The 17,102-nt window shown below is 31.7% G+C and overlaps 1 protein-coding gene across 3 annotated transcripts in view; it reads right to left on the bottom strand.

The window, feature by feature from the left end:
* The window catches only part of LOC126738315 (LIM domain only protein 3-like), a 175,198-nt gene that overhangs the window by 97,532 nt on the left and 60,564 nt on the right, over window positions 1-17,102 (bottom strand). Inside the window, exon 2 of one of the 3 annotated variants that reach the window (XM_050443583.1) lies at window positions 7,514-7,572. The exons of the other annotated variants lie outside the window; for them this stretch is intronic. The gene's annotated coding sequence lies outside the window, so the exon portion shown is untranslated. The remainder of the gene's footprint in view (window positions 1-7,513; window positions 7,573-17,102) is intronic. 3 annotated transcript variants of the gene reach the window in all.

Here is a 17,102-nt window from a genome sequence, read left to right as displayed (position 1 = left end):
GTAAATATTTCTGAAACAGTTGAGTTTTGAGATAAGGTGTGTTATACGAAACTTGCTTGGAATTTTGTCTATATTTCATAAATGCAATAAAAAATTTAGCATTCCATTTAAAAAAATGACCGATGACGTTATATCTTTTTTTTTGTTCCACCCTGTATACAAAAATGAATGTGAAATAATTCGCAACTTAAAATAAAAATCGACGGGTCCGAGCGTTTTCTCAAAAAATCATGTCTCTAATTTTTATCGAATTTATGCGGAACTTTAGGCGGTCACTGTAGTATCTTGGATTTATAATTATATGGGATTCAATCTACGATATACAGGGCAGAGTTCACGTTTAAATTCTCGTCCTTTTAGATAAGTGGTGCTATCTGAATATAATATTTCTTTAAAAAAAAATTTTAAAAAAACAGAAACAATAATCTTTACACAGAACTAACAACTATATTTCTGAATTATTTTAAACTCTAACGCTTCTAAACGTGTTTACTTGTGAGCATAGCATCTCAATAACATTATTCCTTCAAATAAAACTTTTTATAGCAACCTCACCGCTTGTTTAACATTCGAAACAAAAACTTCAAAATCGTGAACCTGCTGTATTCAGAATCTTAATAAAAAAACATATAAAGATGTCCATTAACTGGGATCGGATCATTAGCCGGTAGGATAGAATCCGAACAATCTTTTTTGAATAGGTCGTTATCACTGCTTTTATGGGTTCCAAGCCCGGAGTACTCTCGGTTAATAAAGGACCGTATTCAGCAAGCTCTGCAATGAATATCTTTTATACATATATAGTGTGATTGTGCCTTTTCTTAAATCATCTGACTGTAAAAAGTTCGTCATTTATTCCTACTAAAGAAAATTATAATGTTTTCATTAATTTTTTTATTTAAATTCCTTCCATGGGACCCTTTTGATATTCAGACGAAAAAAAACGGATAAATTTCATTAAAATCTATATAATACCTTCGGCGAGGCAAAGTTATCTGAGATGTGCTGACCTCTCAGATTACGCTAATTGGAGTAAATAATAATTAAAAGATCAAACGAACTTACCTGGAAGTGAAGTTCGATCTTAATTATATGTAGGCCTCGTCGAAGTAAATAAGATCACTGGTAGTACTCCCTGTTCCTGCTCCGAACCACACATTTCCAAGCTAAGCAAAAAAAAAATTTTTGTTGCTCTCCGCTCCCGTCCCCGAATATCCCATAACCAAGTCTCATTTCTTCAAAGCTTTATTGTTGCACTCGGGAATACTTGGGCTGGGGGGGACTTATTTACTTCGACGAGGCCTACATATAATTAAGATCGAACTTCACTTCCAGGTAAGTTCGTTTGATCTTTTAATTATATTTGGCCTCGTCTTCAGTAAATAAGATCACTGGTAGATGTTTAAAGAAATCGGCAACAATAAATTGATACACCATAATACTAAAAGAATTATAACCTTTTATTCCTAACAAAAAATAATAAAAAAGAAATTAACCGTTGTCGGGTGCAGATAAAATTATACATATAATATGATGTACCTAATAATACAAAATAACACCTTAACCTCATAAAATAACCACGTAAAATAGAACCTTAACCCATTTTAAATGGATAATACAATAACTACTGACTGCTTAAAATAGTTGTTGCGAAATTATTTTCTACTCTTAATGGTCAATTATAAAAATTAGCAAACGTTTTAGACCTCTCTGTCCACCTTGCCGATAGCCTGATTACATCCATACTTACACCTTTTCGAGCGCTTCCCGATGTCGTAGCGTGTCTAGTACTATGCGCTTTAAATAAAGAAGTATCTAAGCCACTCTTGTCGAGCATACTCTTGATCCATCTACTTATGAATTGTGTAGTGGCATTTCGATAGGGTTTTTTAAATGCCATAAAAAGATTTCTGATTGAAGAAAGAGTTTCGTAAGTTATGAGTTTGTTCTAAATAAAACTTAATAGTTGAGGCTACGCATACTCTGGGATTCTCTGGAAAAAATGGTAATACTAAAACGGGGTTGGGTTCTGTTTGGACCCGAAGTTTTCACCCGCTTAGGAATTTTAATATTGATCATATTACTTGATTCAATAATATTTTCGATCTCAATATTCGCCAAGGTTTGCACCCTCTGGCCCATCGCTAGGGCAAGTAATGTGGCAAGCTTTTGTGTTAAAACTTTTAAGTCAATACTGTCGTTTTAGAGAGTTCTAATAAAATTTAGAACGATTGCAGGCAATAATTTTTTGAAGAACTCGTAAAATTAACGGAAAGGACGGAAATGCATAAAAATAAAAATCTGCCCAGTTCAAAGTAAAGGCATCAACTCCCCACGCTTCTGGATCTCTTCTCCACCAGACAAATTTATTGCATTTCTTATTATTTCTTGACGCAAATAAGTCGACCTCGAGAATTGGGAAAAACATTTTTGTTTTTTCAAAGGCGAAATAATTTATTTCCCATTCAGTTTCTATGTCAAGTTTTCTAGACTCCTCGTCCGCCTCATGATTCTCCTTAGATTTAATATAAGAAGCAAAAATAATTATATTACGGGCTCCGCACCAACGCCAAATTTCCCGGGCATTGAGCTTTGGATGCTTTACACTACCCATTCGATTAATATATCCTATGGCGGTAGTATTAACAATACGGCATAAAATATTGCAGTTCTTAAGGTTGGTTGCAAAGCATTTAAGTCCGAAAAAAGCTGATAAAAGTTCTAGGAAGTTAATATGAAATTCTCTTTCTTGCAAGTTTCAAAGTCCATGGGATCTTTTACCCCCACAAGATATTCCCCACCCGGCCAGGAATGCATCTGAAAAAATTTCGATACAAAACTTAAGAGGTTTTATTGACTTTTCTGCGTTTTTAACCTTAGATAGCCACTATTGAAAATCCATAGATAATCTTGGTGAAAGTAACATCTTTGCACCAAAATTTCCCATTGAATTTTCAAGGGCTAAAAAATTTTTTACGTTCGAAGGATTTGGTGTAAAGCCAACCATAAGAAACTGCAGGACACGCAGATGTTAAGGTGCCTATAAATCGAGCAAAATCCCCTATTTTACACGATTTACGTAAGACAAATTCTTAAGTCCAATAATTTTTTCCCTCTTTTCTGCCGGAAGAGAGACAGACATTTTTACAGAATCATACACAAACCCCAAATATTTACATGTCTGTGATGGAATCATAATACTTTAGTCTTATTATAAAACTTAACGATTCTAAAAATATAACTGTTTTTCGCAAATTTTCATGGTATTCTGCGCGTGTTTTTCCTATCAGCCATATGTCGTCAAGAAATATTATTGATAACCAACCCCTATATCTTAAGGTACCTACCAACTAAGGTTTATTAAGGTTTCATTAATTTTGTAAAAGGAAAAGGAGCGCAGTTTAAACCAAAAGGAAGACAGTTATATTCATAGACTTGATTCTCAAATTCAAATCCTAAAAAAAATTTTATGTGAATTATGGATAGGTATAAGGGGTATAGGCATCCTTTAAATCTAAAGTTACCAAAAAATCATTTCCACTGATAAGCCTTATTACGGTATATTATGGTCTTCAATTTTAAAATGCTCGGCCCTAACGTATCTATTTAGGGATTTTAGATTTAAAATTAACCTAAAAGAGCCGTTTGATTTTTGGGTTAAAAAGATATTTGATAAAAATTTTGGCCTTTGCAGGGATTTACCCTGCTTAATGCACCCATCTCCAGAAATTGATCAACTGATCTTTAATTTCACTTTTCGACCACTTGGGGGCCCGGGGAGCTATAACTTGATTAGGTATTTTGATAAATGGTATCTTAAACCCTTTAATACATTCTAAAATAAATTCAGTCACCAGTAATTTCAGTCCATTTACTATAAAATTGTTTTAGTCTGCCTGCCGTCTTACTAACCTCTGTCACTAACGATGGTATACCGCCCTGTCCTACCTTGGTGACGGGCCCGATCTTCTGTACTGCGGTCCTGATTCATTTGATTCCTGAAAGGTGCATTCCTCGAGAAACTGGGAATCCGACTTTGATATTGCTGTCGTCTGCCTTGACCTCTCCCTTGTACTCGCACTTCTCGAGGCAGACTCCTGGAGTTTAAATATTTTGTGTTTGCTACACCCTTTTTGATAAAGTTAATTTCTATAATCTTGATAGTTCTAGCTGACTTTTCCAATTGTCTGGATATCTCTACTCGTTTATCTAGTTCCGTACCAAAAAACCATTCGTCTAATGGAGAGGAAATCAACGTATCCTTTATATTTTTGTCTAACTGGTAAGAAACTAGTTGTTTTCGAGAATTGGTTTCCATATTCAAAACATGCGTTAATAAGCGACCTGCATCACAAAGGGGTTGTAAATATTCCTTACTTCCCTCCCCTTCCTTTTCTACTAACATCTTTGTTATGACTTCTCCAACAGCTGAAATACTCGCAGCTATCTGAGTTTGCAGATCGACTAATCGAGAGTCTCGGCATAAGACTGACTCTGAAGATGCTTTTAAAACAACTTCATTTAACTTGGGTACCAATAAACGAGGTATATTTTCCGGAAGCCCGTATTTAGAAATTAAATTTTTTCGTTCTTCCTGTTTAATTCCATTATTAATTATACTTGACCATGTCTCTGCCATCTCCCTATGTAATGGAGGCCCAAATTTGTTTGTATTATTCGGCACATTAGAACCAAAAAGGGATTGACCCGAAACCTTGCTAGAAATTGATTCTAGATTTGTTCCGGTTCAACTGCAGCAAAGATATTACCTTATAAACAAACAGGCCCAAAAAAGTGTACTTTCTATATTTATATAAATATATAAATTAAAAAAGATTGAGGCACAAATGTAGCTCGTAGCATGTACATCTAACCTTCAGTTAGATCACTGTATTCACCAAACAGTGTGATTTGTTAAAACTGTGTTCACCAAACAGATAAACCATGTGCTGTGCTAACCCAGTTACCTAAATTAAATGTAGCTCGTAGCATGTACATCTAACTTTCAGTTAGATCACTGTATTCACCAAACAGTGTGATTTGTTAAAACTGTGTTCACCAAACAGATTAACCATGTACTGTGCTAACCCAGTTGCCTAAATTAAATGTAGCTCGTAGCATGTACATCTAACTTTCAGTTAGATCACTGTATTCACCAAACAGTGTGATTTGTTAAAACTGTGTTCATCAAACAGATTAACCATGTGCTGTGCTAACCCAGTTGCCTAAATTAAATCGTTTTGCAATTCTGGGTGTATTGAAACTGTGTTCACCAAACAGTTTGATTATTTTATCCGCTGTGTTCACCCAACATGCAGAATTGATTATACCCATGTGCATAAAAAAAAATGACGTCAACCCACAGGTCATATATATATGTGTTGCCAACTATACATTATTATCTAATACTATTATTACTGTGTTCACCAAACAGTTTATTTAATCCAGAGGTCTTCACCAAACCTCAAAAATAAATAAATAAACAAACTTTTCTTTCTAGTTTCCGGTATGTATATATCTAACATCAATGATGTACTTAACATGTTTTTATTAAGCAGCCAAATGTATTTAAAAACAAAAGAACTAATTGCTGCATAAGACATAATACAATCTTATTCACAGTCGAGTCGGTCAGGAAATTAAAATAAACAAATGCAAACACCATCAAAAAATAATATTTCAATGTCACCCATGTGAAGCAAGATAACGTCCTAGTCGCTATAAAATTCGGCCCAAATAAATGTTTATTACTTACTGCTCCCAACTGTAGTATCATTTTCCTCATTTGATTCAAGGTCACTTGTGGATTTTGTGACCTCATTTGAACTAACACTAACACTCTCACTGGAACTCGAAAGCCGCCTTATCTTACGATACCGATGACGCGGCACAATTCGACTTCTTGATCTCCTGCGAGAACGCGATGACCGCCTGGTATCACTGACACCTTGGGTGGATTCCGCTAACTTTTCTAATTTTCGTAATTGTTTTCGCATTACGCGCACTTCCTCTCGTAAAGAGGTTCTCGAATCTCTCGTATGCACTTCATGATGCTTAGGCATATTAGATACTTAGAAGTTAAAAATAACAAAAATAAAAAACGTAGAATAAGCAATTTTTATCACCAACGATTAACGTTTATACGGTTCGGCACACAAACAAAGAATGAGACTTGGTTATGGGATATTCGGGGACGGGAGCGGAGAGCAACAAAAATTTTTTTTTTGCTTAGCTTGGAAATGTGTGGTTCGGAGCAGGAACAGGGAGTACTACCAGTGATCTTATTTACTGAAGACGAGGCCAAATATAATGGGCCTTCTCTCTTCTCGCTTGCGCTGGCTTCGTTCTCATATAGATAATTAATTAACTAGTTTAGATATTGTTTACTCACTATAAAACCCAATTAGTAGAATTTTATTACGTGCATTACTTTAATAACTAATTGAGTTATCGCCCTCATTACATACATGTGTGTATGGTTTTTGTTTCATCATAAAATTACTTATGCGTCATTGATTTTAAATAATAAGGTACTGAAGATTGTTTTTGTTATTAGTATTATAGTTTAATTAATTAAAGGACCTTAAAAATATTTTAAAGTTATGACATGAATTACAAAAGATACTTTATGTTGTAGGTCTATTTTAATTAGAACGAAATAAAATGCAGCTTATTATAATTAACAGACGAGAAAATAAGAAATACCATATAAAATTACACATAAACATCAAAAATAATAATTGTCAGAAGGAAGTTACCACTATCGATTGAGAAAAAAAATTTTAAAGGCTAGTGAAAAGGGATTTCTATAGACGCGGGAGGAAATAATACCAAGCTCGAATACTATGGTCCAAGTCAACGGTGCCATCAACCTCTAGGTTTTCAATGTAAATGCTTGTATTTGAAACAATGCCGACTTTTACCTGGTTATTGATGCTATATAACGATGCTATGGTCAGAGCCAGGCTCGAGATTTCATTGGGAACGCCCATTATGAAGTACTATCAGAATCAAAGAGATATGATTAAACCAAAATGCGTTGATAATGGTACTGCAAAAGGTTAAAAGGTTTTTTTTAATTCGACACTTTTCTCGTTTTTCTTCCTTCTCGTCGAGAAAAAAAACACAAAATATAATAATCACAATACGTTTGAAATGCTGATTACCTAGATTTATATGTACCATTAAGGATTAATATAAAAATGAATAATTTTCATCATATGCCCTTATGTCTTAGTCTACAATAGCCAATAATCTAATAATAAAGCGTTCAAAATAATCCTATCCTATAAATAATCCTTGCTTAAACACCTGGGAGGTGTTAGCAGTAGTAATTCTAAGATAAAATTGAACATACAAATGATTCCATTCACTCTATTCAGAAAAATTTAATCACAGCTTATTTGATATGTTAGCCACGTCTTTTAAATAAATAAATAAATAAAAACAGCAAAAATGTATATAACTGAAACATTTATTACGTGAAACTTTAATAAGTCGTATTAACACTTACCCCTATTAAACTAAAGTAGTGAGAAATAAAGATATTTCGAATTTAGTTCAGCCACATACCTGAAAAGAAAAAGAAAAACAATTATTATATAAAAATATCAAGTTTATGAAAGGTATTCGAAAAATACATAAAAACCATTAAGCTGTAGGTTTTATCAATATTTTACCCATATTGGGATAGCAGAATGCATATTCATACCTATGTCCTTTATTTTTGATTAATTTTTTTTACTTTACGTTCTGTGGTTATTAAATATGGATCTCTTGAATTACTACTATTAAGTAGTTTTTACAAAATTATTTTAGATATTTTGTATAGTAGTGCAGAAAATTTATTTTTAATTTAGAATTAACTATTTGAATTAGACTCAGCCCACTTAATATGAGCTAGAATGGATGTAACTGCAAAACAATAGTTAAGCTTCTATCACATAAGTGGATAGAGTAAATATTGGCTGCTTTTGATTGAGAGCAACATCTACACAGGGGACAGAGGGGATATTTTGTTCAAAAACATGCTTAGTATTCCATGTAACCAGTGACTACGCAATTTTAACAGAAGAAAATAAAGTAATATATTAAATTATTATAATTACCAGAAAGTTAATTGCATTCTTTATTATAAAGTAAAAGAAAGAGTTACATTCGTTTAATAATGAAAACTATTTGATACTATATTTACACTAATCGATAATAATAATTAATATTTTAAACTTGGATAGTTTGGTGTTTGGATGGTGCACGTTTCATACAGCATTAGTATTAAAATATTTTGAGTGTTTTTAGAGGGTTTTTTCACTAATAATTAACTAAAAACTCCCTTTTCGCTGAAAAATGATGAACAAGTCTGAAGTAAGTCACATACATTGGGAAAAAGAAAATTCAAATCATTCCTTTCACATTTCACATGCGTGTAAGGTGTCAAAAGACGACATATTTGCCTAGTATCTATTGAGTATTGGATACTAAAATTAAGCTTTCTCAATATAAAGAAATAATTTTTAAATATTATTAAAATGTGTAATTGAGTATATTATTATAATCTAGCGAATTTTTCGCCTACTAGAATCAGTAAATGCCGCAAAAATAATGTGTGCAAAAATGAAGGTGATGTCCGATCCATACCCAGCTACCAAAATCGGGAATACAGCATATGTCTTTCACTAGTAACATATTTATAGTCCGCGTCCACTGTTATCTAATTAATTTAATGCCCGTATCTCCTGGAATTTCCAAGGAGTTTTAATAAGTTTTTGTCTAGATATTAACAATAAGTAACTAAATCGGTTTATGGCGGTTACAAACCTCTACAAACGAAAGGTTTTTTACTTAGAAATTATTGTGTTAGATGTTAAAAAATATAAACGGCTTTAACTGCTAAAGGATATGGATAAAACTTTTTCTTTTAGCCGTTAGGAATAATAGCTCTTCATATTTCTTAACATATAACAATTCAATAATTTTATTACCAAAAAACTTTTGTTTGTCGAAGTTTGCAACCATCTCAAATCCGTTTAGATATTTATTGATTATTATCAAAAAAAGTTTAAATCAAATCCTTCGGGAGGCTTTTTTCACTTCTTTAACATTAGACTATTCAATTAATGTTTACAAAAAAAATTATAACCAGCATAAATCGATTTAAATATTAATTGTTAATATCTGGACAAAAAATTATTAAAATTTCTTGTGAATTTCAGGAGATACGGGCGTTATATCGATTAAATAACAGCGGGCGTGGACTATAAATAGATTGCTAGCAAAAGGCATTTGCTGCGTTCTCGATTTTGATATTGATCGCACGCTGGCTTCACACATATCCAAAAATATTTAGGAAAAAATTACAAAGTGGCAACATCAGATACTTGCATTGTAAATATATATGCATTTTACGTTGCCAAGTTGCTTTTCTTTTCACTAACTTTTTTGTTAAGAATCTTTTTTTATTTCGAAAAATTTGTTGATTAGTCTCAAAGTATGTATTATTGGTTAGAAAATTTTAAGAGCACATTTTTTATCTGATGCAAAATACAATACATTAAAAATATATATTCAGTGGATTAAAAAATATATATATTGTATGAAAAGTTGGAAAGTCGATTTGACATCATTATCTGAGAGATGGTAAACTCAAACACCTCGCCTATGGCTTGCCGCTAGGTAGTCTTATCCTAGGCAGTCAATGTTCTAAGTTATTCTTACAAATAAATTATCATATAAGTATTTAGATTGATCACTCTAGTTCTAGTTGTAGTATTCTTCCTCATTAGAAAAGTTCATACAAATCTTATTAACACCAGTCTATTTAATTTTAATTTCATTACTCATTAGTAAGATACATATTAAAACATTTATATCCTGCTTGTCTAATTAGGCAGCTGTTGCAGCGAAGGCAGTAGCGATAATTTATTAAGTCGAAATCGGAATATTTACTCCTACGTGCTGTTGCCAGTGCCATTCTCGTTAAGTGATACGCCAATTAACTAGACAAAAATGTTAATTGAAGGATATTTTTATGTGATAATAATTATTTAGATGTGGTGTTTGGTAAATTGGTTTACTATAATTAATACTTACTGTATTGGTACAGGACACAATACAATTAAAACTATTTTATTATATTTATATATGATGTGAACAAACTGGTAGATTAAAGGATTCAGTTTACGATTTAAAATGCTATGATATCCAATTTTGTATCAAACTGTCATCTTGTGTGCTCTTTCCAAAAACTACATTAAAGACATTTTAATATTATATAATTCAACATTCATATATTTTATTAAATGAAGATTTTATTTTCTTATATCTAAAGAAGACTTAATTGAGATGTGTAATACTTTTGCATTACTGCTAATAAGAGTGTGAATAAAATATTGTATAATTATTAAATGAAACTATGAATGGTCATTGGAATTGCAAAAAATGTCGATAACTTTAACTAACGCTCTGAAAGGCGCAATCTAGTCAAAAATCTCAACGAGGTTGTCGTAGTTAGCAATCAAAAAAGAATTCAAAAATAATATATAAAATTATTAAAGTGGATAATAATAAGAGTAGATGCAAACAAATGAAGAATTAGAATGAAAGTCTTAGAAGGACCAGATACAAACTTTTTATTTTTTTATACAAATTGTTTTAACGAATTATATTCTTCCCAAAGCTGTGACTTTTCACGATATTAAATATTTTACCTGGTAGTAAATATTTTAGTTCAAGTGAAATTACAAAGAAGAAGAAGCTACTGTTAATAGGGACTTAAAATAACATAATGATGAAAACGCAGTGCTGCTATTTTAGTATAAAGAAAGGTTTTAGTTTCTTGCTGATTGATGAAAAAGGATTGACATTCAGATAAAAAGATAGCTTTGAAGAAATTTTGAGCAATTTTATTCAAATGGTGCTAATAGAGATATTACATTGATAAGTAAAGAAAAGGGATTAACAAAGGCTGCTAATCGGAAAATTCAAATTACTAATTTTGAAACATGTTCTTGAGATAATGAAATATTCATTAAAATTAGTTCATTTAATTAATAATATGAAGAACTAATAATTTTATAAAAATAATGTATATTTATAAAAATAAATATAATGCATATATTCAAAATTTAACTCTACACATTTTACACAAATTTATTTAGCGACGTTTTGGTAATAGGGTTCTCAAGAAATAAAACAAATAACTAAATATAAAAATTGTAATGCAATAGCTAAAAATTCTCCTATTTCTGCCCTGGCTACAAGGCACTAAAACATATGATAGGGACATTTATATTAAAGTGAGAATTAGTGTAGGCCGTATGCTATTACGCTCCCTTGTATTATTTACCAGGAGCCCATTAAGGTAATTAGTAATTTGATGCTATAATTACGGGACAGACCGAAACGCAGTGTGTTTAAAAATGCTTTTTACATTTTGCTGATGCCAACGAAAGGGTTTAATTCAGGTCTGTACGTCAAGTCTACAGACAAAGACTATATATTTTAACACGTTAAAATGTTACAGCCTCCCTACGCTTAATAATTATTTAAAGATAAATTGACCATATTATTCCGTAATACTCGTAATCATTATGAATATATTAAGTTTTAGGCTTAGGTTCGTATACAAAAATTTCTTATAATGTCTTTAGTAGTTTGATCTACAGTAATTACTATAATAACTAATGATATAAATAACTATAAATTAATAACTATAGAGATAAAGATTAAATAACTGTATACTAAATAATTGTTCATCGGGTCGCGGTAAAATAATTTTTATTGGGTTAATTGTTTATGAGAAATGATTACTTATACTAATTTTTGAGCAAGTGCAGTCTCTGGTTTTTGGTTAATAGTGTTGAATCTATACAGGGTGTTTCAGAACTATGGGATCAAACTTCTGGGGGTTGTTCAGTGCAACAGAAGAATCCATTTGAGTATAGGAACCCATGTCCGGAAATGCGTCACTACGCCACTACGGCCCTAAGACGCCTTAAAATTTATAAAAAACATTAATTACCTAAATAGGATCTGCTGCATTTATTTTTACCTTTTGTACATGATACCACAACAACAATTGTTTAAAATCAACTTTATCAATGTCAATTCTCAATGTCATGTTTAAAAATTTTATAGCTTACAATTTTTGAACATTTATTGCTAATGGAAAACTTTATCAATCAAGAATAGGCCGATATGCATTTGGTATACGGAGCAACAAACTGCAACGCACGAGCAGCATCGCGGTTGTATCATGAACGTTATCCCGAACGACAGCATCCTGGATACAAAAAGTTTATTGCGGTTCATCGGCGGCTCGCTGAGACAGGCATGTTTAAGACCAAGATTCATGATACTGGTGTTGCTCGAACCGTAAGAACGGTCGAATTTGAAGAAGAGGTGCTTCAGCGAGTTGCCGATGAACCATCAAATAGCACACGTGACGTCGCTAAGAATATGAATACGAGTAACGCTTCTGTCTGGCGGGTACTACACGAGCAACAACTTTATCCTTACCACTTCCAGAAAGTTCAAGGTATGACTGCAACCGATTATCATCCTAGAGTTAAATTTTGTCGATGGCTTTTGGATCACATCATTGCACAACCAAATTTTTTACGATATGTTTTGTGGACCGATGAAGCCTCTTTCACAAGAAACGGTATTCTTAATAGTAGGAATAGCCATGTTTGGGACGAAGAAAATCCTTATGCAATTTTTCCAAGAAAACATCAGAATCATTGGTCTGTCAACGTATGGGCAGGCATTGTTGATGATTATTTAATTGGACCATACCTTCTACCGGAACGGTTAACAGGACCTATTTATCTGCGTTTCTTGGAGGAAGTTCTCCCAGAACTCCTTGAAAATGTTCCACTAAATGTTAGACAGCAAATGTGCTTTCAGCATGATGAAGCGCCGCGCCGGCTCACTTTGCTGTACAATTACGCGAGTATTTGGCTCAGCAGTTTGGGCACCGTTGGATTGCCAGAGGTGGAGCAGTTTCTTGGCCTCCTAGGTCACTTGATTTAACGTCGCTCGATTTTTTCTTGTGGGGACATATAAAGTCTTTAGTCTACGAAACTCCAGTAGAATCAGAGCTAGACTTAATTGGATGAATAACAGCAGCATTTGAAATCATTCAAAACGAGGATCAAATTTTTAGTGTAGTAGACCGAAATCATGTGCGGCGTTGTATTTGTAAATCGGTGTATTGAGGTTGGAGGAAGACATTTTGAACAATTGTTGTGATGGTATCATATACAATAGGTAAAAATAAATGATCAGATCCTATTTAGGTAATTAATATTTTTTCTAAATTTAAACGCGTCTTAGGGCCGTAGTGGCTTAGTGACACATTTCCGGACATGGGTTTCTATACTTAAATGGATTCTACTGTTGCACTGAACAACCCCTAGAAGTTTGATCCCATAGTTCTGAAACGCATGAAATAAATCTTAGTCGTTCAATTACAAAATTATTAATTATATTTACTGGATTTAGAGAAATGTGGGGTTTAAATCTATTAGCCTCTTATAATTATTTAAAATTTGTATTATTATTATTAGTTGAATAACTGTTAAAATATATAAAAATTGACTTTGGTTTATCCTTTTTATCTACGTAAGTTAGAGTAATAATAGTGTAATTACAAGAAAGTTATTTTTTTCATATGAATAAATCCTGCTTAAGATATTTATTTTTCTCCTAAAATAAGAATATACACCCAGAAAAATTGTCTAATCGAAGTTTCCGATTGGACATGTTCTTTTATGACAACAAAATTTTTGGATTAGACCAATCTGCTCAGCCAGATTAAGGTAACGAAAATGATAAATTATTGTCAACACAACGGTGCAATCAAGTACTTTCGAGTTTATTTCGTTTACTGTTACCGAAGTTATTCTATTGGGGTAATAAAATATGAACGAATAAAGGCATTTGATTATAACAAAAGAAGTAAACAATTATCGTTGCCTAGTACTTCGATTGGAACTATAAAACAAATGCTTTAAATTGTTACCACAAATGTTCTGCGCATCCCATGCACCTATGCAGTGTTGTCAGTATAGAATATTTAGCGTGACTACCTTACGTAATCACAGTTAGTCGTCCATTGGGAAAACTCCTAAGGGCGGCTAACAAATTTAAAAAAGTCGCACCACCGGTGGACAATGGGTAGGCAGAAGGGGTAATAGTCCTACAGTCCCGTGCTTACTCTGCAGGATTTTGTTTCTGCAAATATAAGTTTGCGTTCTATGCCAACATACTTAATAGTAATGTCATAAGTATAATAACATCATAGCTTATAGGATATTATAATTTCATACTATAATAATAAATTATATATAGTAGGAGGTTTGTGGAAGAGGAAATGTCCTTTGAACTCGAGACAAGTTGAGGTTGCCGATTTTCATCCGAAACTTTTAAGGAAATAAAATATGAATTCCTCTAAAGAAATTTCGAAATCGTGGAGCTTTGAATCTTATTTATAAGCTTTCGAAGCTAAGGTACGTAAGCAGCTAGACTATTTCTGTAATATATTATTTTCTATAATAATTTTATAAGATTTTATAATTAAATTAGGTTGTCGTATATTTTTTTAAATAAAAGCTTTTACTCACTTTTCTGGTTTTAAATTCACAGCCAAGGTGGGAGCGTTTGGAGCGTTAGGTGTAAAATTCACTATAGTTTAAAGAGTTGTATCATTTCTATGTTGAGTACAAATTGCCACTCGGCCTACTAATCTTGCATCTCTTGTTTTTGGCCTTAAGGGTTGACTATGCTAAGATAATTTATGTCCCTCATAAAAGTTTTTTTTCCTTTTTTAAGAATTTTTATGTATTAAATGGAAAAAATAAAGAAGGTAGATACAAGAGGCAAACTAAGTAAAAAGTACTGCAACATTAGAAATATACTTACCGCCAATTCATATCAGTCTACAAACAATCAAATTTAAAAGATTCCCAAAAAGTAACTAATAATTTATTAGTTTCAGTCAACTTTTATACTTGTTACGTATTATTGTTTTTTTTAAACATTTAACAAATCCTACCCTTCACTAAACAAATAGCCATTGTTAATAAATCTTACGGTAATATATAGGGGTAATAACCTAATTTCGTTGTTTTTTATGAAATTTTTTAACTAAATCCAGAACAGTTTTGATATTGTTATATCTAATATAAAATGATTTGCACTCAATTCTTAAAATCTATTCAGTGAAATACGTTTATAAATTTATTAAAAAAAAATTACTTACATATAATATTAAAGTATAAAGGTAAGTAGGTAGGTAAAATTTTTATATTTTTTATTTATAAATTATTTAGTTATGGTGGCACATCCATTCGACAATCGAAGAGTCTTGTAATATTCTAAGTTTTTTATTGTAGCAAATGAACTGTTTGTTTTCCACAATCAAACTATTTGTTAATGGTTATAGCTTTTTATATAATGGCTATTAAAGTGATTTATTATGGTAAACGAACCATCCGATTACTCAAATCAAAGTTTTTGTTAATGGTTATCAATCTATTTGATACCTACAATAGATTTATTCGATTATAATAATCCATTTATATATTCTGTTAGCTCTAATTAGGACACTTTCCTTACATAAATCAGATTATGTGATTAGCGCCTATCTACCCTAAGTTTTTGATTGGGATAATCGAATTTTTTTTTAACCTTAAGCAAAGTTTTTCTGGGTGTAAAAATAACTTAAACGTAATTAAAGGTGAAAATCAACTAGTTATTTACAAGACTCTATTATAATTATCTTGAATAAATTCATCATTTACAAGATATTACTATTACGTTTTTTCAAACTTATATAAATCTCATAAATTCAACAGCTTAAAAATACCCATATCTAAGAACTTAACATATGTTTACAAAGTCACTCTTAGCAATTCAACATAAGATGCGAATGGAAAAAATATGTGTTCGGGTATAAATAGTACTACGATTCAAAGACTAGCAAATCTAAGGAAAATTATGTTTGTTTGGGCTATAAATCTGTCTGGGGGGTGGGTATGGTTTTCGTCCGTGAGAACTGGGTAAATGATAGCGTTTTGGGTTTGGGTGATTCTCTGAAATAAGAAAATTAGCCATTGGTTTCTCTATCATATATTTTTTCTGTACATGTCACTTTCACATTATTTAGTGAGTTTTAGGATTATGCTTCACATTTTTTAGACGAGAGATTATGCTTACAAGCATATAAAGATCTAGTTTATAAAAAAGATGTTCAACAACATTTAGATCACCACAGTTTTTAATCATTTAAGATTCGTATTATTAAAAGATTGGATTTCAGTGATTTAAGTATTGTGAGAAACTGTTCTCATAAAGATTCAATGGTCTACAATAGCAATAACAATTTTCTTAGAGAACTTCCCGTATCGCAGCATATATTAGAATATTGTAAAAACACAAATCTCGACTGCTGAAACTGTTTATTTTCCTTGTTCACGTAATTTCAAAGATCCTTATAATAAATATTTTATCGCTGAAATAATTTTAACATGATAACACGTTTAATTAATAATCTTGCCGAAAAACATTTATTGGATGTGGCAACCTGTGTTTTTCCTAAAAGAGCTTTGATTAACTAACAATGAGGAAAGGTTATTTTCGTTTTTAAAAATAAAATAAAAAATAACGCAAGTCTTTCAATACCAGTTTTGCCGTTATTTACTCATTAACTTCCAGTGATCATCAGTTTTAAAATTGAAAAATTTAAGTCAAAACTTATCGGTAAGGTTCGTAAGGTCAAACTATCCCTACGTTGTCACTTTTTAATTTTTTTTATATATATATATACATACATACATACATTACATCTACAATTTTTATACCTTATCTCATATGTCATATTTAAGTTTTCTATCCTTTTATATTGCAATAAGCTTATATATAAATATTTGTTATGTAGTATTGTTTTTTTTGTGCATTTAACTACCTCCTCTTAACTAGTAAAACCAGACAAGTTTTACTAAAATTACAAATCAAGTTGCGGTGGCATGGCATCAGAATTCCTTTACCACAGTAAGTAAAAGAGTTATTGTAATAATCCAAGTTTTTTATTATGTTTGTTA

The sequence above is a fragment of the Anthonomus grandis genome, chromosome 7 (genome assembly GCF_022605725.1).
Source record: "Anthonomus grandis grandis chromosome 7, icAntGran1.3, whole genome shotgun sequence".
Taxonomy (NCBI): Eukaryota; Metazoa; Arthropoda; class Insecta; order Coleoptera; family Curculionidae; genus Anthonomus; species Anthonomus grandis.
Note: the sequence above shows the minus strand (reverse complement) of the source record. Positions and strands in the feature narration are given on the sequence as shown.